General features: G+C 42.2%; 1 long non-coding RNA gene across 2 annotated transcripts; it reads right to left on the reverse strand.

The window, feature by feature from the left end:
- Positions 1-441: 441 nt before the first annotated feature.
- On the reverse strand, positions 442-6,639 carry LOC125299465. Of its 2 annotated transcripts, none has more exons than XR_007194367.1 (3): positions 6,485-6,639; positions 4,730-4,786; positions 442-1,191 (listed from the first exon to the last, which is right to left on the reverse strand). It is a non-coding gene; the product is annotated as an uncharacterized LOC125299465 (long non-coding RNA). The 2 variants fall into 2 exon arrangements; XR_007194366.1 differs by having other exon boundaries at positions 4,734-4,786; positions 6,485-6,633.
- Between the last annotated feature and the right edge of the window lie 15,700 nt (positions 6,640-22,339).

The raw sequence follows: 22,339 nt of genomic DNA on the forward strand, positions 1-22,339 counted from the left end.
CCCATGTCATTTGCCCACATGGGCTCCATGCAGGATTACACTGGGTTTTATTTGGGTCCCAACTGGGCAACATACGCTGGACCCATCTGGGCCCCAGCCTTAAATTCTACCTGGGTTCTACATGGATACCTCATGGGTTGAAATATGGGTTTTTTTGTGGGATTGTCCGTGGGTTCCAAAGTGGCCCCATGTAATTTGCCCACATGGGCTCCATGCAGGATTACACTGGGTTTTATTTGGGTCCCAACTGGGCAACATATGCTGGACCCTTCTGGAACCCAGCCTTAAATTCTACCTGGGTTCTACATGGGTACCACATGGGTTGAAATATGGGTTTTTGGTGGGATTGTCCACGGGTTTCAAAGTGGCCCCATGTAATTTACCCACATGGGTTCCATGCAGGATTACACTGGGTTTTATGTGGGTACCAAATGGGCAACAAACAATGGACCCATCTGAGGCCCCAGCCTTAAATTCTACCTGGGTTCTACATGGGTACTACATGATTTAAATAATGGGGTATAGGAGGGATGAATCGCAGGTTCTATAGTGGCCCCATACCATTTCTCCACATGGGCTTCAGGCAGGATTACAATGGGTTTTATGTGGCTCCAAACTGGGCAATAAATGCCAGACCCATCCGTGCCCCACCTTAATATTCTGTCTAGGTTCTACACATTGGCCAAATGGGCTGCATGCAAGATTATAGTTATTAAGTAGGGCAAAGCTGGGCAATGCATACAAGATCTTGGTCCCGTCTTCAATGTCATATGGCTCCAACATTTACAATAAAATATAATTAAAATCCCAATGTTTACAACATACACTATAAATACCAATCCAAAACCAGACCCATTTGTAATTCACTAGAAAATAATATTAGTCACTTCCAGGGGGCTATGGCTCTAAGGTCCCACCAAACAGCAGAAAAAGCAGCCTAATTTTCTTTTTCTGCATTTAATAATAATCATTTAATAAATTACAACACAGAGAACATCAACATCAACACAGAGAACAACAACAACAACTGGTTACAAACAGCAATGCCTAAATTGAATTGAATTAAATCACTTCGCCACTCTGGCTGCCCTCAGCCCTCCCCTGTCCCTTGCCCCAGTAAACCATTTCCCTAATGACCGTTCAGCCTCCTCTGATTTGTAGTGCTGGTAAGGGGGTTCTTCTTGAGGGCCTCTGTAAAATAAAATTATATTTAAGATTAAATGCTTGGATATGAGTCTTTGTCATTATCAGACAGGAAATCAACATACTCATATATACATTTCACATAATTCCATGTTTAATTTTTTTGAGGATGCATTTCAAAAAGCAACAAGCCCATCAAATTGAATTAGATCAATTCAATTCAGATGCTTTCTACTGACTACTAATTGCAAAATGATTTAGTTCATGAGCCAGTTGGGCCAATGTAGTGTTGCCGCGCTTCAAAGTCAATATTTTTACTGTTTGTAATCAGTACTTTTTGGTTGGACCACCTGGTATTTTGGGGGTTATATTAATGTACTGAAAATATGTTTAAATTACACAGGTTTTGTAGATTAAATTGAGGCATTACACATGTGGATTGAAATAGCTTCAAAGAAATTCTAATACTTGGACAAGACAATATACATGTCACATCATTGACCCAATTACAATATAATAATTATAATTTAATGTTAATCTGTTTTTTGTATTTTGTGCATCTCTTTGGATAATAGGTCTGCCAAGTATCATAAACATGTTTCAAGAACAATATGTTTAACTTCATACATTGTAACATTTATGCCGAACCTGCCCCCCTCAAGAGGTGTATTACTGAGACAAATTAGCTTTCCATGGGCTATTGACAGTCAGTTTTGTAATGCTTCACATTGCACTTACTGGATTAGTATCAGTTCAATACAGAGCTTCTAATGATTTGAAATTTTACCGAACAGTAGGCAACTCTATGCTGTATTGTTGTGCTAATGTTAGCATTAGCTTGTCTAGAGCTTGCTAGCTTTGCCTAGCACAGTGATTGGCCTTATCATCAATAAATGGGGCGATTGCTCTGTACTAATAAGATCGAGCCAGGCAGAGAGTATAAATATGTGTATCATCTTAAAGTGTAATTCTGGAGAAAATTGAATCCAGGGTCTTTTTTTCTGCATGAAAAAGGTCAAATAAGTCGTCCAAAGACATTTTTTTATTTAGAGTTTTGGGGTGGGGGCATACATTTTACAAACCAAAATCGTATTTTCCTTATTACAGGCATCAATGAGAGAGAACAACACTTAAAGGGATATTCCACCATTTAGGGAATTACACTCAGTAATAATCAAGGAACACCATGGGCGCAGCAGCACAATGATATCATGCAGCACCTGAAAATAGTTCCCGTAGGCTAACTTCTAGCAACAAGGTTGAGCTGCAGCAGACAAATTGGTTAGTGACTGGATTATTACGCCTGAATGAGAGTATAGTTCCATGTCAAATCAGCCTAGAAAATTGCCACGTTTCATTTTCAATTAGTCTTATTACACGTTCTAACTTGTGAAGAGACACGTTTTAAATAGGAAAATTACCGGAAATCTTAGTCACTTTTAAACGTGATGCTAGCAGGCGAGATGCTAATGGTCTAATCCGATTCAATGATCTATGCTAGGCTGGAGCTAAAAGTGGTATCCACATACTCAGAGAACGGCTGAATGAACTTGAGAAAGGTAAAAATCAATTGTTTAACTCAAGGGGAGGTGGAAAATGAGTGTAATTCTCCAAATGGTGGAATATCCCTTTAAAGGAGAATTCGATTGTGATATTGACCTAAAGTGTATTGAAACATGATACCGAAAGTGTGAACGTTATGTCTCATAGCCCATCTCGGCTTGTCCCCTGCCATCTTGAATTTAGTCATAATAAATTCGATTTAGGTAAGAATGAACAGGTATGATAAGGGATCAGATTCCAAAAATAATTCAGTGGAAATGCATGGATTCCAGTTGCTGCTACTGGAAAAAACTGGAATCCATGCATTTCCACTGAATTATTTTTGGAATCTGATCCCTTATCATACCTGTTCATTCTTACTCGTCGCCGAATTTATCGTGACTAAATTCAAGATGGCTGCAAACGCTAAACTTTGTGAAGATACTGTCTGTATAAATCGTCTTGTAAGTAAACTACCAGTGCTTTTTCAAAGTTCTCAATGTCTCGTTTTAAATCTCAGGGCCCTCGGAAGTCTACTAATGAAGTGTGGAGATACATTGAGCCTCGTAAATGGGTGTAAAACAGTGATTTATTTGCATGGCTAGCCCGATGCCGAAGCACCACTATTGAAAAAGCTGTTGGTAGCATCGGCTAACTAGCGCCAGATTTTGGAGTGCAGGGGACAAGCCGAGATGGGCTATGAGACATACGTTCACACTCGGTATCATGTTTCAATACACTTTAGGTCAATATCACACCGGAATTCTCCTTTAACATAGTCTTTACTTACATGATTTTGGTTTTAATTTTCTAATAGGAATAAGTGTTTGTGACAACATGTCATGATAAATTTGATAATGTTTGATCGCTATTTTGGTATGAAGCATCTTTCACGTACTGAATGCACGCTCTAGAAAGTGAAAACTCTAGAAGTGAAAGTAGGCCTACTATATGCTCCGTGTCTGTGGCTGTCTGTACATGTCCGCAATCGATTAGCCTACGTTCCTCAAATGGAAAACACATCCATGTTCCCTCGCATCTCCTGGCCACTCTATGTAATCCTTCTGTGTTTGCAAAATTCTTGACAGTTCTTAAATGTATAAAAAATAAAAAACTGAAATATTCCATTTACATAAGTATTCACACCTTTTGTTATGACACTTGCCATTGAGCTCTGGTGCATCCTACTTCTATCAATGGTCCTCGAGATGCTTCTACAACTTGATTGGAGTCTACCTGTGCCTAAATTAATTCACTGGACATTATTAGGAGAGGCACACATCTCTTTATATAAGGTCTCACAGTTGATGGTGTATGTCAGAGTAAAAACCAAGCCACGAGGTCGAGAGAATTGTCCGTAGACCTGTGAGACAGGGTTGTATGAAGACACAGATCTGGGGAAGAGTACAAGAAAATTTCTGCGTCTTCACACAACCCTGTCTCGCAGGTCTACGGACAATTCTCTCGACCTCGTGGCTTGGTTTTCACTCTGACATACACCATCAACTGTGAGACCTTACAGTATATAAAGAGATGTGTGCCTCTCCTAATAATGTCCAGTGAGTTCATTTAGGCATAGGTGGACTCGAATCAAGTTGTAGAAGCATCTCAAGGACCATTGATAGAAGTAGGATGCAAGGATAGTAGGATGGAAAGTGTCATTACAAAAGGGGTGAATACTTATGTAAATGGTATATTTCAGTCTTTCATTTTTTTATACATTTGCAAAACACTCCAAACACTAGCTTTTTGGTGGGGTGTTGGAGTATTGTGTGTAGATTGATAAGAAAAAATAAATAATTTAATCAATTTTAAGATGAGTCTGAAACATAACAAAATGTGGAAAAAGTATAGCACTGTGAATACTTTCCGTATGCACTGTATGTAGATCAGATACTGTATTGAGGGTGACTTATCACATTGAAATCTCAATCTGGCAACCAACGAGAGGCTTGACTAGCGATTAAAAGGAACACTTGCCAATGTTTTGAATGTGAACATTCTGACAATCCTACATAGCTACTTAAATGAAATTGACACTTACTTACTTGGGAGGGACAGAAAAACGCTTTCCAGTATGATCTGGAGATTAAACAGTAGCCTATAGGAAAGGGGAGAAGAAACAAAAGATGGAAGTTCAGCAGCACATTCATTTTCTTTCAACAAATACTGCATGCTATATCATCAACTAGAAAATCATTATTATTTTTTCATTAAGAAGTACACTTTCATGAATAATTGTGTACTGGGCAATAGTAGGGAAAGTATTTAAGATTTTTGGTTTGAATAAAAATAGCAGTTTTAACTACAATACAAGTTCAAATACAACTACAATACAAGTTATTTTTTTTGTCTGTCTGGGCCAAATTCAGACAAGAGGTGTTTACATGATTACATTTAGGTTAGGGTTTTCATTTTTTATCAAAGATCAGACTTAATTTAGTAGTTTGACATGGTAGGAATAGCATACAAAATGTTTGGACAGTTGATCCCGAATTTGGTCAAACAACAAAAATAAAAGCCATAATCAAAGACCAATGATAAAACAGTTTAAAATTATCGAAAGAGACAAGTGCAGTAAAATTAAAGTATGAGATAAAGTTTGATATGGTCAATATCTGGAATTTAGCAATAGGCTATAGTCGTGGATCATAATATATAGGCCTATAAAATGATGGGATAACTAACCTAGCAAATATGTTTAATATTCATTATGAGTAGTTCATAAATTGAACTGGACCATTGCATGAAGAATGTAGCCTGTTAGGCTACAGCTTTATTCAAGAACACCATTGCAGCCTACAGAGCAAGTTTTTTTTTTATGTGCATTTGATAAGGTCTGCTGTTTAGTCCAACATAATTTGTTGGTGTGCAGATGGATGCAGAACTGCAATGTAGGCTGATATAGTGAATGATTGAATTGCATGTAAATTCAAAGTAAATTTTATCGCGAACCGTTCATCAGAGTGACGAGCAAGAGGCGCCATTGGAAAGCTTAAATCGTGTAGTTTCGTTTGCTTTTCGTTTAGTCTTGAATGTGCTGTGAGGGAATGTGCATAAGTGTGTACAAATATTTCCATGTACATGACTAATGCATCTTCTCTGCCTGCCTTGCCTAAAGGTTACTGCTAGACCCGCCAACTCTCTATCAAAACGTAAGGGGGCCAGATAAGACTACAACATTCGTTACCTCCATTTCTCTGGCTAGCCTTCCACTAGCCTACTTTCAGGCATGCACGGGCATGCATAGTTCAATTAAATCTGGCTCATGAAACGAAATGCAATTTAGAAGGCTCTTGAGTGTATTCTGCAAAACATACAATTGTTATTTAGAAGAAGAATGTTGCAGCAAGTAGCCTAGAAGCTCATCTATCTAATCTGATGAAAAGTGCTGCCTTCTAGCCTGACGAGCCAGACCCACATTAAATGTAATTTGCTGCCGCTAGGGTGCGTCTAGATTTCTAGGCTAGCTGCCTTCCCTAACTCAGCTGTAAAACCTCACGTTAGAAATTATCATGCAAGATCCGAAATACTTATGCTACCATTTAAACTCAAACTTTTCAGGCTTTGAGGTTATTGTAGAATAACCAATAAATAAAAAAAGAATGTGTTCAGTAGCACTAGCTGTGATGTCCATTGACTTACCTTAATAGCTCATGAAGTAGACCTAGTAAGGCTAGCAAGAGTTCATAATAGCACATTGTGTAATTTAAATTATCAGAACACAGTCGAAAATGTTGTAGCCTACATAAGCTAATACTTTTTACACAACTTATCAATGAATCACAATTGTACTTACCTATGGAATCTTTCGACGATGAACGTTAGGAGGAGTGAGCCCAGGTCAATCTCCCGCGCATATCACTATGATAACGTTGATAACGTCAACTGATACTTTGGGTGACGTCGACATTCAAAGCAGAGCCCACCCCGAAACATGATTGAATAAAATAACTATGATAGTCCACAGGTGAACTGCCTGTACATTTGTCAATGAAAAGTAAATACAAAATAAAGCTAACTACACTATAAACCTAGATTTTCTAAAATCTAGGTTTATACATGTAGGCCTATGTGCTAGAACTCTGTGCATTCTGCATTCTGCATGTAGTATGGAATCAGTGGTCAACTTTACATTTTTAGATATGCTAGTTGTAGTAGTTTTAGGCTAATAATAATAATAATAGGCTATGTGTTTAAGTGGTCTTTGGGGACACCGCTGGTATGGAGAGGCAGTTGTGACATAGGTTGTTTTGGAAGGCCCTGTCTCCAGAGAAATAAGAAACGGTTAAACCCTACAGGATGAGGATGGTGTTTGTCATCAGCAATGAGGGCATTGATGGTGATATTGATGACGGCAGGTGGGCTCTGAAACTGGATTAGACGGGTTCAAAGAGCTCATGGTTGGACATGTAGTGCTGGAGTTGGGCAGCCACTGCTCTTTCCAGGTTTAGACTCAAGAAAGGGAGGTTGGAGATTAGGTGGTAGTTGGGTCCGCTGAGAGTATGATAGCTGGGTATCAGGACAGAGACTTCCAGTTGATGATGTTGAACAGAGGGTAGGAAGACAGGCCTTTAACAGGGTGGGCTTGGTCCAGGTAAGAGGTCTTGATGTTGGCCGCGTGTTCCATGAACTGTGATGTGACCTCTTTGATTAGCATTTTTAGACCAGTGTTTCTCAACCTCGGGGTCGGGAATCAAATTTGTGTTGCGTGAAATTCTGAAATGGTTGCAAGAGTCAATAACCTGAACCTTAGGCCTGATTAGCTTTCAGCCTTTGTCTTAGGGTCACAAGTGGTAGGCTATGTTTAAATTTGGGTCACAGAGCAAAAAAGGTTGAGAACCACTGTTTTAGACCAGGGCAGTGCTATAATGAGCAGTTCAAATTGCTCCAGCGTTAGGTGCTGTTACTACAGTTGAATGTTCGATTCAATGATATAACCATTTTAAGTCTAACTCGTCGGTATTTATGGTCACACTGTATTGGTGCTCTGTAGACCAAGGTTGAAGAGGGAAATGGAGAGGTGCACAAGGCCTACCTGGTGTCAAATATTGTGTGGCTTGCTGTGAGACCCTTTGAAGCACCCCCAATCTCTGAACTGCACAATGTTTTAAGTCTAGATTAAAAATATTTCTACAGAGCCTGCTTTCCCTTACATGTAATGGAAGGCCATTCCACAAGTAGGAAAGGCAATTGCTCTCTGAACAACAGATTTTTCATGAAATGAATTGAATGTTTATAGACCAGCATCAAAAGAGTGCAGTGGCAGTACAGCACCCTCAGTTCACATATTAAGTCAGCCCTTGCTTGTAGAGTGTGCACTATGCAGGGTTAAAAAAGTATTAAAATTAGCACCCACAACTGGCCAAATGCAGGTAAAAATCTGCATTGGCCAGTAAAATCAGATAGCCAACCTCAATGTAAACTTTGCGCACTTCAGATTTTGTCTACATTACATAGTTAGCCTCCTTTGTGCAATTCTTTTAAAGACCCTGTCCCAATGACACTAAACATTGCATATTGCTCATTGCCAGAACTATTGTCCATTTGTGTCCTACTTAACACCCTTGTAGTCAATCCATATGAATTTGCCTGGGTATATGCCCATTTTAAACTACAATGGTACACCTACATGGGCCCATTGTGCTGACTACATGTATTGAGTAAGGGATAATGACATAATTCCGGTCATTATCCAGAAAATAAGTCCTGAAAGGGCTTAACTGGACTCAACACAAAACGGTTTCAGCCTTCATTATTATTTAAAGAATATTTCACCATAAAAGGCTGGAAAATCCTATTCAAGTCAATGGAACTTCATATAATTATTTCCTGTAAGGAGTCCAAATCACTCTGCCCATATACTCCATGCTTGGATTTCCAAAAAGAACATGTAAAGTACTGACCCATTCAATGAAAGCCCCAATGTGCCCCACATATGACCTACGCATTTAGGCCAAATGTTTTTTTTTTTTTTCTATCTGAGTGTTTGCCCATGTCCGACCTGGGTGGTAAATTCAAATTGGCCTCATAAGTGTTGCCCATTCTGAGCCTATGCATTTCACATTAATTACCCGTTTAGGACCTATATGGATTGCCCACGTGGGTTTGTTCAGGTTTGCCCATATCCAACCCGAGTGGCTAACCCTAATGGGCCCCATATGTGTTGCCCAGTCTGAACCCAATTGTTGATTTCCCATTAATGACCCACATGGCACCAACATGGGAAGCCCACATGGGTTTATCCCAGTTTGCCCAGGTCTAACCCAAACATTAAATAGAAATGGGCCCCATATGCGTTGCCCATTCTGAGCCCATATATTGGTTTCACATTAGTTACCCATTTGAGACCCATATGGATTGCCCACGTGGGTTTATCCAGGTTTGCCCATATCCAACCGGAGTGGTTAAACCAAATGGGATCCATATGTGTTGCCCATTTTGAGCCCATATATTGGTTTCAAATTAATTTTCCATGTAGGGCCCAAATTAATTGCCCACGTGATATTGTTCAGGTTTGCCCATATCCAACCCGAGTGGCTAACCCTAATGGGGCCCATATTTGTTTCCCAGCCTGAACCCAATTGTTGATTTCCCATTAATGACCCACATGGCACCAACATTGGGAGACCACATGGGTTCATCCCGGTTTGCCCATATCTAACCTAAACATTAAATACCAATGGGGCCCATATGTGTTGCCCATTCTGAGCCCATATATGTGATTCCCATTACAGACCATAGTAGGACTCATATCGGGAGCCCACATGGATTCATCCCAGTTTGCCCATGTCTAACCCAAACATTAAATACAACTGGGCCCCATTTGTGTTGCCCATTCTGAGACCATATATTGGGTTCAAAATAATTACCCATGTAGGACCCATATTTATTGCCCACATGGGTTTATCCAGGTTTGCCCATATCCAACCCGAGTGGTTTACCCAAATGGGATCCATATGTGTTGCCCATTCTGAGCCCATATATTGGTTTCACATTAATTACCCATTTGGGACCCATATGAATTGCCGATGTGGGTTTGTCCAGGTTTGCCCATATATATTGGTTTCATATTAATTATCCATTTAGGACCTATATGGATTAACCATGTGGGTTTGTCCAGGTTTGCGATAATCCAACCCTCATGGGCTCCATATGTGTTACCCATTCTGAGCCCATATATTACCATGTCGGACCCAAATGAACTGCCGACGTGATATTGTCCGGTTTTGCCCATATCGAACCAGGCAGTTAACCCAAATGGGCCCCATAAGTGTTGCCCAGCCTGAACCCAATTGTTGAGTTCCCATTAATGACCTGCATGGCACCAACATAGGGAGCCCACATAGGTTTATCCCAGTTTGCCCATGTCTTACCCAAACATTACATACCAATGGGCCCATATGTGTTGCCCATTCTGAGACCATATAATGGTTTCACATTAATTACCCATCTAGAACCCATATGGATTGCCCATGTGGGTTTGTCGAGGTTCTCTCGTATCCAACCCGAGTGGTTAACCCTAATGGGCTCCATATCTGTTGCCCATTCTGAGCCCATATATTGGTTTCACATTAATGACATATGTAGGACCCAAATGAACTGCCGACGTGATATTGTCCGGTTTTGCCCATATCGAACCAGGCAGTTAACCCTAATGGGCCCCATAAGTGTTGCCCAGCCTGAACCCAATTGTTGATTTCCCATTAATAACCCACACAGCACCGACGTGGGAAGCCCACAAGGGTTTGTCCAGGTTTGCCCATGTCGGAACCAAGCATTAAACACAAATGGGCCCCATTTGTGTTCCCCATTCTTTGCCCATATATTGGTTTCATATTAATTACCCATTTAGGACCTATATGGATTAACCACGTAGATTTGTCCAGATTTGCTCATATCCAACCCGAGTGGCTAACACTAATGGGCCCCATATATGTTGCCCGGCCTGAACGCAATTGTTGATTTCCCATTAATAACCCACACAGCACCGACGTTGGAAACCCACAAGGGTTTATCCAGGTTTGCCCATGTATAACCCAAACATTAAATACAACTGGGCCCCATTTGTGTTGCCCATTCTGAGACCATATATTGGGTTCACATGAATTTCCCATCTAGGACCCATATTTATTGCCCACGTGGGTTTGTCCAGGTTTGCCCATATCCAACCCGAGTGGCTAACCCTAATGGGCCCCATATGTGTTGCCCAGCCTGAACGCAATTGTTGATTTCCCATTAATAACCCACACAGCACCGACGTGGGAAGCCAACAAGGGTTTATCCAGGTTTGCCCATGTCTAACCCAAACATCAAATACGACTGGGCTCCATATGTGTTTCCCATTCTAAGCCCATATATTGGTTTCACATTATTTACCCATGTAGGGCCCAAATGAACTGCCCATGTGATATTGTCCAGGTTTGCCAATATCCAACCCGAGTGGCTAACCCTAATGGGCCCCATATGTGTTTCCCAGTCTGAACCCAATTGTTGATTTCCCATTAAGGACCCACATGACACCAACATAGGGAGCCCACATGGGTTTATCCCAGTTTGCCCATGTCTAACCCAAACATTAAATACAACTGGGCCTCATTTGTGTTGCCCATTCTGAGACCATATATTAGGTTCACATGAATTACCCATCTAGGACCCATATTTATTGCCCACGTGGGTTTGTCCAGGTTTGCCCATATCCAACCCGAGTGGCTAACCCTAATGGGCCCCATATGTGTTGCCCAGCCTGAAGGCAATTGTTGATTTCCCATTAATAACCCACACAGCACCGACGTGGGAAGCCCACAAGGGTTTATCCAGGTTTCCCCATGTCTAACCCAAACATTAAATACAACTGGGCCCCATTGGTGTTGCCCATTCTGAGACCATATATTGGGTTCACATGAATTACCCATCTAGGACCCATATTTATTGCCCACGTGGGTTTGTCCAGGTTTGCCCATATCCAACCCGAGTGGCTAACCCTAATGGGCTCCATATGTGTTGCCCATTCTAAGCCCATATATTGGTTTCACATTAATTACCCATGTAGGGCCCAAACGAACTGCCCACGTGATATTGTCCAGGTTTGCCCATATCCAACCTGAGTGGCTAACCCTAATGGGCCCCATATGTGTTTCCCAGACTGAACCCAATTGTTGATTTCCCATTAAGGACCCACATGACACCAACATAGGGAGCCCACATGGGTTTATCCCAGTTTGCCCATGTCTAACCCAAACATTAAGTACAACTGGGCCCCATTTGTGTTGCCCATTCTGAGACCATATATTGGTTTCACATTAATTACCCATCTAGGACCCATATGGATTGCCCACGTGGGTTTCTCCAGGTTGGCCCATATCCAACCCGAGTGGTTTACCCAAATGAAGTGGTTTACCCAAATGGGATCCATATGTGTTGCCCATTCTAAGACCATAAATTGGTTTCACATTAATTACCCATGTAGGGCCCAAATGAACTGCCCACGTGATATTGTCTAGGTTTGCCCATATCCAACCTGAGTGGCTAACCCTAAAGGGCCCCATATGTGTTTCCCAGACTGAACCCAATTGTTTATTTTCCATTAAGGACCCACATGACACCAACATAGGGAGCCCACATGGGTTTATCCCAGTTTGCCCATGTCTAACCCAAACATTAAGTACAACTGGGCCCCATTTGTGTTGCCCATTCTGAGACCATATATTGGGTTCACATGAATTACCCATCTAGGACCCATATTTATTGCCCACATGGGTTTGTCCAGGTTGGCCTATATCCAACCCGAGTGGTTTACCCTAATGGGCTTCATATGTGTTGCCCATTCTGAGCCCATATATTGGTTTCACATTAATTACCCATTTGGGACCCATATGAATTGCCCACATGGGTTTTTCCCGGTTTGCCCATATCCAACCCGAGTGGTTAACCCTAATGGGCTCCATATGTGTTGCCCAGACTGAACCCAATTGTTGATTTCCCATTAAGGACCCACATGGCACCAACATGGGGAGCCCACATGGGTTTATCCCGGTTTGCCCATATTTAACCCAAACATTAAATACCAATGGGGCCCATATGTGTTGCCCATTCTGAGCCCATATATGGGATTCCCATTACAGACCATAGTAGGACTCATATTGGAAGCCCACATGGGTTAGACAATGTCTAACCCAAGTGGTAATCCCTCCTGGGACCCAGTTGTGTTGCCCATGCCGAGCCCATATAAATGCTTTCCCACTATTTACCCAACCAGGACCTACATGGGTAGCCCACATGGGTTAGCCCACATGGGCCCTTCTTGGCTAACCCATATGGGCCCCTTGAAAAATGCCCACCTCTAGCCCATGCCCACCTGGTACCCATGTAGCCCATGTGGAACCCATGTGGGCCCCAGATATACATGTTGGCTGGGTTAGAGGATATTTACTTGCCAACACAAAAGGTTCAAATAAGAGTTTGTTATACCAACCCACCAATATGTGCATTAAATATCAACCCCACCCGAGGCAACCCGCAAAATGTATCTTTAAGGTTAGTCAGGAACGCCTTACAGTATATAGGCATCACGTTTTAATGCAGTTTAGGAAAACAGTGCTCCTGTAGGCTTAGCAAACATTACGAAAAAGCCCTTTCATTCCATGGCCTAACTAACTGAAGGATGTTACTCTGACTCTTCCATTCCGCGCCTCTCTCCCCTTCACGCACGCACACGTGAAGCACTGCCTTGCGCTCTATGCCATCCAGTTTGGAGGAGAAAATAAATCCAACGGATAATAAGCTACTTTACCATGATAAGCCCATATAAAACAGAGAATGGAATAATAATAATAATGGTTTCCACACGCACAAAGACTCAAGTAGACCTATCCTGTCCCAGCTTGAAGTGAGCCTATAGCCTTTGATGAAGGTATACCTGCATTAAATAAAGACCGTTTTGTGAATTAGGGTTTTATCGCCTAAGTAACACAACCAACCCATAATCAGCAAATAGCCTAAAGTCCTTATCCTCACTAGGCCTATAGCTACCAATATAAATTCACTAAGTTCTGTGCCTGCCGACTCCTGGCCGAGAGATGTGACGCAGGACGTCCCCTGATTGGCTAGTCAATGGGCGACCAATGTGTTGATTGGCTCTGCAGAAACGCTGTCAAGACCGTGGCAAAATTCGCTGATTGGCTCTTCAGAAACGATGACAAAACACTGCCAAAATTCGTGTCTGTAAAAAAGTTTTGTAGCTTCGCAGATCCAGTTTGCACATGAAAGATAGATGTCGCACTTCTCCCATGCCTGTAGTTATAAAGCTGTTCCACAAACATTCAAACTAAATCCCTGTCCTGTGGACAAATGTTTTTCACAAGTGCACAAAATATTTCTGCAGGTATGATTTTTTTTTTTGCACACAGACAAATTTATTCCACAGCTACAAAATGGTTCTACACTTGTGCAAATCACATCCTCGAAGACAAAACTCTATTACACATGTGAATATCTTTTCACAGGCATACAATCTTTATGACGTTGTTTTGACTCCATACCCTCATCATACCTGCCAACATTTAGCTCTCCAAAAACGGGAGGTTGTTTTTCTTGGGGGTTTCTTTTGTTAATTACAAAATGTCTTCCCTTACAATTTCACAACAGCTAGTTGTGAAGTTGGCTATTCAACTAGCCCGGTTGCTTGCGACACTCCGTGGCTGCGCAGTGTGCACCTGCTTCCTTATTTGGGGTTTTGGTTGCCAGGTTTTATGACAAAAGTTTAAATTGAAAGTAAGTGATTGTGTCACGTCCCTACGGGTTAATGTTACACGTGTTTGTTTTGATCTGTCTCACCTGTGTTTGTGATTGTATGTTTTGTGCTTCGTAATACTGCCGATGAGTTAACTGGCGGCCAGACGCAAGTAATCAGGACTGAACGACCAGCTGATCGGCGAGGGATGTGTGCATTGGCTGACTGTGGTATAAAATCCCAGGACTCTAGTGCGGGGTTCGGGCAGGGCTACGGGACGCGCCACTGTGGGAGAAGTTTTGTTTATGGACTATTAGCGTATAGTCGTAGCCCATTGCTGTGGTGTTTGGTCCTGTCTGTGTTCTTTCCCCTGTCCCTCTTTGTTTTATGCTGCCGGTGCCGACGGGACTGGACTGTGCTGGAGCTGAGAGCTGATGTGCCAAGACGATCCATAGTGGAGGGACGTAAGAGTTTTGAGTGAGTGACTGAGGCCGGCTACTGAGCTGGCGATTGTCTTAGCGATCTGTTTACATCCTCCTCAGGCGGTGGTTCGTTGAGGGAGATCAGCGGCGGCGGAGGAGATCACACTTCGAAATGGATACGACGTACTCAATCTGATTCCAAAGGAACGTAATTATGCCTAGCAGTGACTGTATGAGTGGGTTTAGCAGCATTGTTAGCCTCCCTGCAGGAGGTGGTCTGAGGGCTGCAGCAGTAAGCCGTATGGGGATTTGCTGTGCTGATGTAGCTAGCCTTGTGGTGTTCTCTATCTTGAGTGGCTTGTCTTGTACTGTAGTTTAGCCTAACCTTGTGGTGTGATTTATGCAACTGTTATACTTCGTAGCTCACTTGAATGCTGTGTATTGTTCCTGGTGTTGTAATTGCGTACTGCTGCAGAATGTGTGGTGGGAAGAGACCGTGGGGAGTAATCTATAATATCTGTAATAAATATTGATAATCTGCACTTGTGTGTCCATGTTGCTTGTGGTCAGGAGGTCCTAAGAAGTCCCTGTTAGGGGAACAGAAAATTGGGTTGTGTTCAGACTGAGAATCCCCCAAAATCAAACCGGCCTTGTTCGGTCACGACAATTGTGTATGTGTAGGGTGTATTTCATACACAATCTGGCAACCTGGGAAATGTCAGACTAGCAGAAAAAATGAACGGATCAGTGGTTTTACAATGAAGTGTGATGGTCATGCAAATTACGAGAGTTTTCCGGAAGAAATAACAAAACGGGAGGGCGCCGGGAGAAGACCATGAAATACGGGAGAAACCCGGGAAAAACGGGAGTGTTGGCAGGTATGACCCTCATACACTCTTTTGAAAATTCCTGTGATGCTCCGGCCAACTATGTGATCTTTTCACTCTCTAAGAAAGCCTTAAACAAACTCTTACAACACATTCACTTGTAAACTGATAAAATGTAGTTGCAAAACCAGTTCAAAGCAATAAGCAGGAAAAAGGAAAACTGGGCTCTTACAATAAAATGCTTTCTTCATTTGTTATAAACCATGGAAGACCATAAAATACATAAATAATTCCTGTCTAAAGACTCAAGTCCTACCTAACCAGTCCATCAGCTCATCAGTAAAAGTATTATGTGTGTTGAAAGGTTATCAGGCATCTCACTCATGCTATGCATTTAAAATGCATCTGTGCATTTTAAAAATCAAAATTTTCTCATTAAATGCTGTATTAATTCGCTTTTGCACACAAAGTGTATCATCATAATCATGACTACAGGAACGATATATAACACTCTGGTGTTATCGAGTGGATAACCGAGAAAATGGCGCATCAGGGTTTTTGGATTTGAAAAAAAAGGTTTTATAATTATGATGCATTATTTCTAGGTGTTTATATTTCCATATAATCAAAATAATGGAAAAGTAACCTTCAAAACCTTAGCTTTCATTTGAATCCCATTTTATGCATGTGTACCATTTTATGGCTGTGTAAGCAGACCTTTTAGTTGAAAATTTGGAAAAAACGATAATTAAAATGTTCATGTAGAGACCTTAAATCATTTAAGTTAAACACTCTTAAAAACCTTGCATGGGAGTTTTACACTTACCTCATACCTCACCTTTTTATGTGGTCGTTATTGCACTGCTGGTACACTGAGAATCCCTTCCACACAGCCAGTCGGGAAAGCATAAAATAAGACAGTATCGTATCTAAACTTTGGTGTGTGGAACCTCTGCGCTAAGTAGGGAGAAGCATGTCAGGAGAACATCTTAAACTGTGGGGTTAAGCATCTCACTCAAACCTGTTGAGTAGGAAAATTGTACCGGGAACTCCAACCTTCCATCAACACAAATTACAAGTTGTCAACCTGAACATTCTCTTCCACACAACCATTGTTGTTCATACTAATCTGACACACTGCATTTACTTCAGGGTCACGACAGCAAAACGCTTATGTTATAGGCTATGTCTCAAGTGCCTTGCAAGTAGCTTTTAGAAGTAATCCATTATTGTTAATTGCAGGGCTTCAAACAGTGTCAGACACCACTCTTTGTTTCCATTTCAATAATTTACTTATCAAACTAGGGTCAGTTAAATAGTGCTGCACCAATCAAGTGATGTTCATTAAAGGACTAATCTCAAATCCAACTCACCCAGAAATTGATAGGCCTATTTTTCTATTAGAATTTCATTTTAAATTATAGGCTATGCAACACAGGCCTACTGCAGCTTCTACAGTTGAAATGACAATAAAGCCGAACCAATATAGGACTTTAAAGACCAATATCGATATTTGAGGGTTTAAAAAAATGCAGCATTTTCTAAACATTTCATATTTAGTGAAGTGATTTAATCATTGAAGAATTCTGATCAAAATGGGACATAATGTGGTATGTGAATAGGCAATAAATCAAAAAGTGGTGTTAGTCTTTTTGCCTGTTGGTTGGTTGTTATAACCTCAAACATAACCTGACACAATGATTGCTTTCACCTATCCAGTTTTTTTCTATGCAAAACATTGTATAAGTATATATACTCTTTTGATCTGAAATTTGGTCTCTCCATTTATCCCAATCCATGAATTAGTCAAACACACTCAGCACACAGTGAACACACAGTGAGGTGAAGCACACACTAATCCCGGCGCAGTGAGCTGCCTGCAACAACAGCGACGCTCGGGGAGCAGTGAGGGGTTAGGTTTGCTCAAGGGCACTTCAGCCGTGCCTACTGGTCGGGGTTAGAACCAGCAACCCTCCGGTTACAAGTCCGAAGCGCTAACCAGTAGGCCACGGCTGCCCCATTTTGCATTTGATTACATAGAGTATGAGAGTCAATTACGGCCTTGCAGAACATTGGCACTCTAGTTCTAGTTCTCTGTTGATGTAATCAGAAGACATCAGTAGCAGAGTGGTAATCAGGAGAATTCCTGGTCGGACGTTAAAGGAAAATTATGGTATTTAGCACTTTGAGTCCCTTTTCTGGTTTGTTTTGGATGAACTAGAGTGGTGGACACCGAAATTTTGGTTTCGAATTTTGGACGATTGGTCCTGTCTCGACCTTTCTGACTCGTTTTGAATCGCCTTTGACTACTCAGAGTGGCTGCCAACAGGCATACTGTAGGCTACTCAAACATGTCTTAAAACAACCCTTAACGTTCGTTAAGTTCTGTGCAACTCACCGAGTGGTTAGTGGTGTTTGTTGATGTTCCAAAACAAGTAGCGTAGCGAAATACAGTTTCTGTCATATTTTATTTGGCATTTTGTAAAATCCCATTGATCAACGAACAACGAACACCACTAACCACTCAGTGAGTTGCACAGTTTTGAAAACGAACGTTAAGGGTTGTTTTAGGACATGTTTGAGTAGGCTACCGTATGCCTGTTGGCAGCCACTTTAAGTAGTCAAAGGCGATTCAAAACGAGTCAGAAAAGTCGAGACAGGACCAATCGTCAAAATTTCAGTGTCCACCACTCTACAGTGGGTCCCAGTTAAGTTTGGACGGGTTCTTTCAGGAATCACGCACCCCATTTTCTCAGCAGAAATGGTACAAACTGCAGTTGACACAAACAACCACAAGGTGTCACTTTGGAGTTCTGCCACTACTATTTTTGATGCGACTTGACTTACTGCTTCCATGATGCAGTTTCCAAGTCAGTAGAACAATCAGAGAAAGCTGAGCCATTACCAAACTTATATGATAATACAATAGCATGAGTTTATATATCTTATACCCTATTTGTCACGGTTAGGGACCGTTCGTTATTTATAAACGGGGCCACCGGAGGAAAATAGGGGAGGGTCATGTCTTTTTATTCTTTGTTGAGGGGAGGGTCACCTAACTTTTTTTTGTCTAGGAGGGAGGGTCACCCATCTTTTGTATTAATGAAAACAGCAAAAAAGTGGCTTGTTTGATTGTTGATTTCTGTCGCCATATAACGTTCTCTTTCGTTCTATAGCTCTGTCAACATTGAATAATGAAAATAAGGGAGATTTCCCAGGTTTCTCACGCAAAACAGCGAAAATGTCAACATTCGTCCCCATTAACGTTGGAAGGGTTGGAGCAACAAAGTAGCCTACTTTATTCAAGCCTAACAGCCTATATCCATTTGGTAAACTTTATCCAGCCCTAAAAAAGTTAAATTTAACTTTGGTTTACTTGTAGTTTACCGTGTAGCCTAACTTTAAACAGTGTGCATGCTTAACATAAAGCATACTTGTGCTTCATTCATCCACACATCCAGCTCCTAACGTTTTGACAAGCATTTCTACCAATTGACCTCGTTCCTGCCCATCTCTAGCTTTGCTGTCTCCATCCTTTCTGTTTTTGTTGTTTGCAAAAAAATTTTTTGTATTTATTGGTAACCAGCAACAAGTGCAATTTGTTAATCGCTGTCATTCTCTCTCCTGCCAACAAAAATGTGTTACGTTCCAAGTAGCAGTGCGTAATTCTGCTTCATAAAGTTGAACAAATACATTTGGTCATATAAATAGCCAGTTTATGGTCTACAGAGTTGGTAAGTTATGGTAGGCCAACTTCGAGTGAATATACAGGGGGAATTCTTTGTCTAGCTGAGTAGCATGGCAGGTGCGCACGTAGGCATAGCCTACGGCCGAACACTGCAAGCGCTAATGAATCGTGCTCTCACGACAACGTCGTTAACTTAAATAGGCCTAGGTTAACATCACTCTGAGTTCAAGATTCAAGCAAGCAAAACGATGATTTGAATACATCTGTTTCACTGGAATGGCAAGGGGTAACAACAGGACAACACAGAGACAGGCCAGAATGCAGGACTAATGTTATGAGAGTATTACAGTAATATGGGATATTCTACGGGAAAATATTAAAACGGCAAGACAGCGGGGAACGTTAAAATGATAAACCCGAAAAAGTTGGCATGTTAGGTATTTTTCGGTCCCTGTGATTATTTGTGAAATTGTGCAAACGGCCTTTTCAAGTCATTTGAGAAGGAAGGAGTGTAGCAAGCTCCCAAATTGACGCTCGTCTGAAAAATTGAGTTTTGGATAATGTTCAGCTTCGGCAAATTTGCAATGACTGAGGAAGCCTAGAGACGAGTCCATAGCAACAAGTTCATGTGTTGAATTTGTTATTACCCAGTGTGCTTTGTTGAATGGTCTCAATGCTTTATTGTTTTATTTCATGTGAATACTTACTAGAGTAGTAACTTTTCAAGTAGGCTAATGCAGTTGCAGGAAGTGTGCATTTAGTTTCCATGCTTATTGTGTTTCCACAACAATAGTGAGTAAATCTACTGAAATGGCCACCATCTTGGTGAAGTGTGATGTGTAAGATCAGAAAGCAGAGGTTGGGTTTAGTGCAGTAGCATATATATGTTGATGTGTTTTCATAGCGTGTAAGAGCGTTGGCGGAAGACATCGACAATTGACCGGGGAGGGTCATGTCATTTTTGATAATGCTGCTGGAGGCTCGTTGTAAATTATATAGCAGGCAGGGGAGGGTCTTGCAACTTTTAATCGAAGCACTCAAAATCCCTCCGGTGATCCCGTTTATAAATAACGAACGGTCCCTTACTTATAGATTTGCCGACCCTTCTACCTCCCCAGGGAATTCATCGCGATTCTGCTGGTCGCGGTGTACATCCCCCCCAGCAACAAAAAAAGTGACAGGAGCATGGCACTGAATGAGCTGTATCGGGCCGTCAGTGAACAACAAAGTGAACACCCGGATGCCTTCACAATCATCGCTGGAGACTTCAATCACGCCAATCTCAAAACTGTACTACCCAAATTTCACCAACATGTAAACTTCCCAACAAGAAGACAAAACACCCTGGACCTTGTTTACACCCCACAGAAAGAAGCCTACAAAGCCAAACCCCTACCCCACATCGGGCAATCAGACCACATTAGCATCCTGCTGCTGCCCCAATACAGACAAAGAGCAAAAGTCACCAAACCGGGTTCTGAAGGAGGTGAGAATGTGGCCGAGGGGGCCGCCTCTCACAACTTCAGGACTGCTTTGAAACAACAGACTGGGATATCTTCAAAACAGCTGCCACCCACAACAACCACATTGACATTGAGGAATACACAGACACTGTGACCTCCTACATCACCAAATGCATCGATGATGTTACAGAAATAAAACACATCACCACTCGGGCCAACCAGAAGCCATGGCTGACAGGAGACGTCCACAGACTGCTGAGGGCCAGAGACAAAGCCTTCAGAGCTGGAGATGTAGCTGGCCTAAAAACAGCGAGGGCTAACCTGTCCCAGGGCATCAGGAAGGCAAAAAAGGATTACACAGACAAAATAACAACACACTTCAAAGACAGCAGAGATGCACAGAGCCTATGGCAGGGCATACAGGCCATCACTGACAGCCTGCGCCACGGAGCTGTGAGAACAACAACTCTCTGCTAAATGACCTGAACAGTTTTTTCGCCCGTTTTGAAGCACAAAATGACACTCACCCACAGAAAACCCCACCTCCCCCCCACGACCAACCCCTGTACCTGTCCTCTGCCAGCGTGAAGAGGACACTAGCCACCATTAACCCACGCAAAGCAGCAGGCCCAGACAACATACCAGGACGAGTGTTGAAGGACTGTGCAGAAGAGCTGAAGGATGTTTTTACAGACATTTTCAACACCTCAAAACTGCCACCATCATACCCGTGCCAAAGAAATCATCACCATCATGCTTCAATGACTACCGTCCTGTAGCACTCACGCCCATAATCATGAAGTGCTTCGAACGGCTAGTCATGTCACACAAGCCACCCTACCCCCCACCCTGGACCCCTTCCAGTTTGCATACCGAGCCAAACGATCCACGGAGGATGCAATCTGCTCTGCCCTCCATCCAGCCCTCACCCACTTAGACAATAAAGACTCATATGTGAGAATGCTGTTCATAGACTTCAGTTCAGCATTCAATACCATAATACCACAACAACTCATCAGCAAACTGGACAAGCTAGGATTCAGTACCTCCCTCTGCAACTGGCTGCTGGACTTCCTGTTGCAGAGACCACAAGCAGTACGTGTCGGGGACAACACTTCAAGCACTCTGACCCTGAGCACGGGGGCCCCTCAAGGGTGTGTGCTCAGCCCCCTGCTCTTCACACTGCTAACACATGACTGTACACATGACTGTACAACCACTCACAGCTCCAACCATCTGGTGAAGTTTATGGATCGACACAACACTTGGTGGGCCTCATCACTAAGGGCTTATGAGGCTCACTACAGAGAAGAAGTAGACCTGCTGGCTAAATGGTGCAAAGACAACAACCTCCTGCTAAATGTCAGCAAGACCAAGGAGATTGTTGTCAACTTTCAGAGAGGCCACAAACAACTGCCACCACTGTCCATCGACGGAGATGCTGTGGAGAGTGAGCAGCACAAAATTTCTGGGGGTGCACATCAGCGACCTCTCCTGGACCACCAACACAGCATCACTGGCTA

The sequence above is a fragment of the Alosa alosa genome, chromosome 8, assembly GCF_017589495.1.
Source record: "Alosa alosa isolate M-15738 ecotype Scorff River chromosome 8, AALO_Geno_1.1, whole genome shotgun sequence".
NCBI classification, from domain to species: Eukaryota; Metazoa; Chordata; class Actinopteri; order Clupeiformes; family Clupeidae; genus Alosa; species Alosa alosa.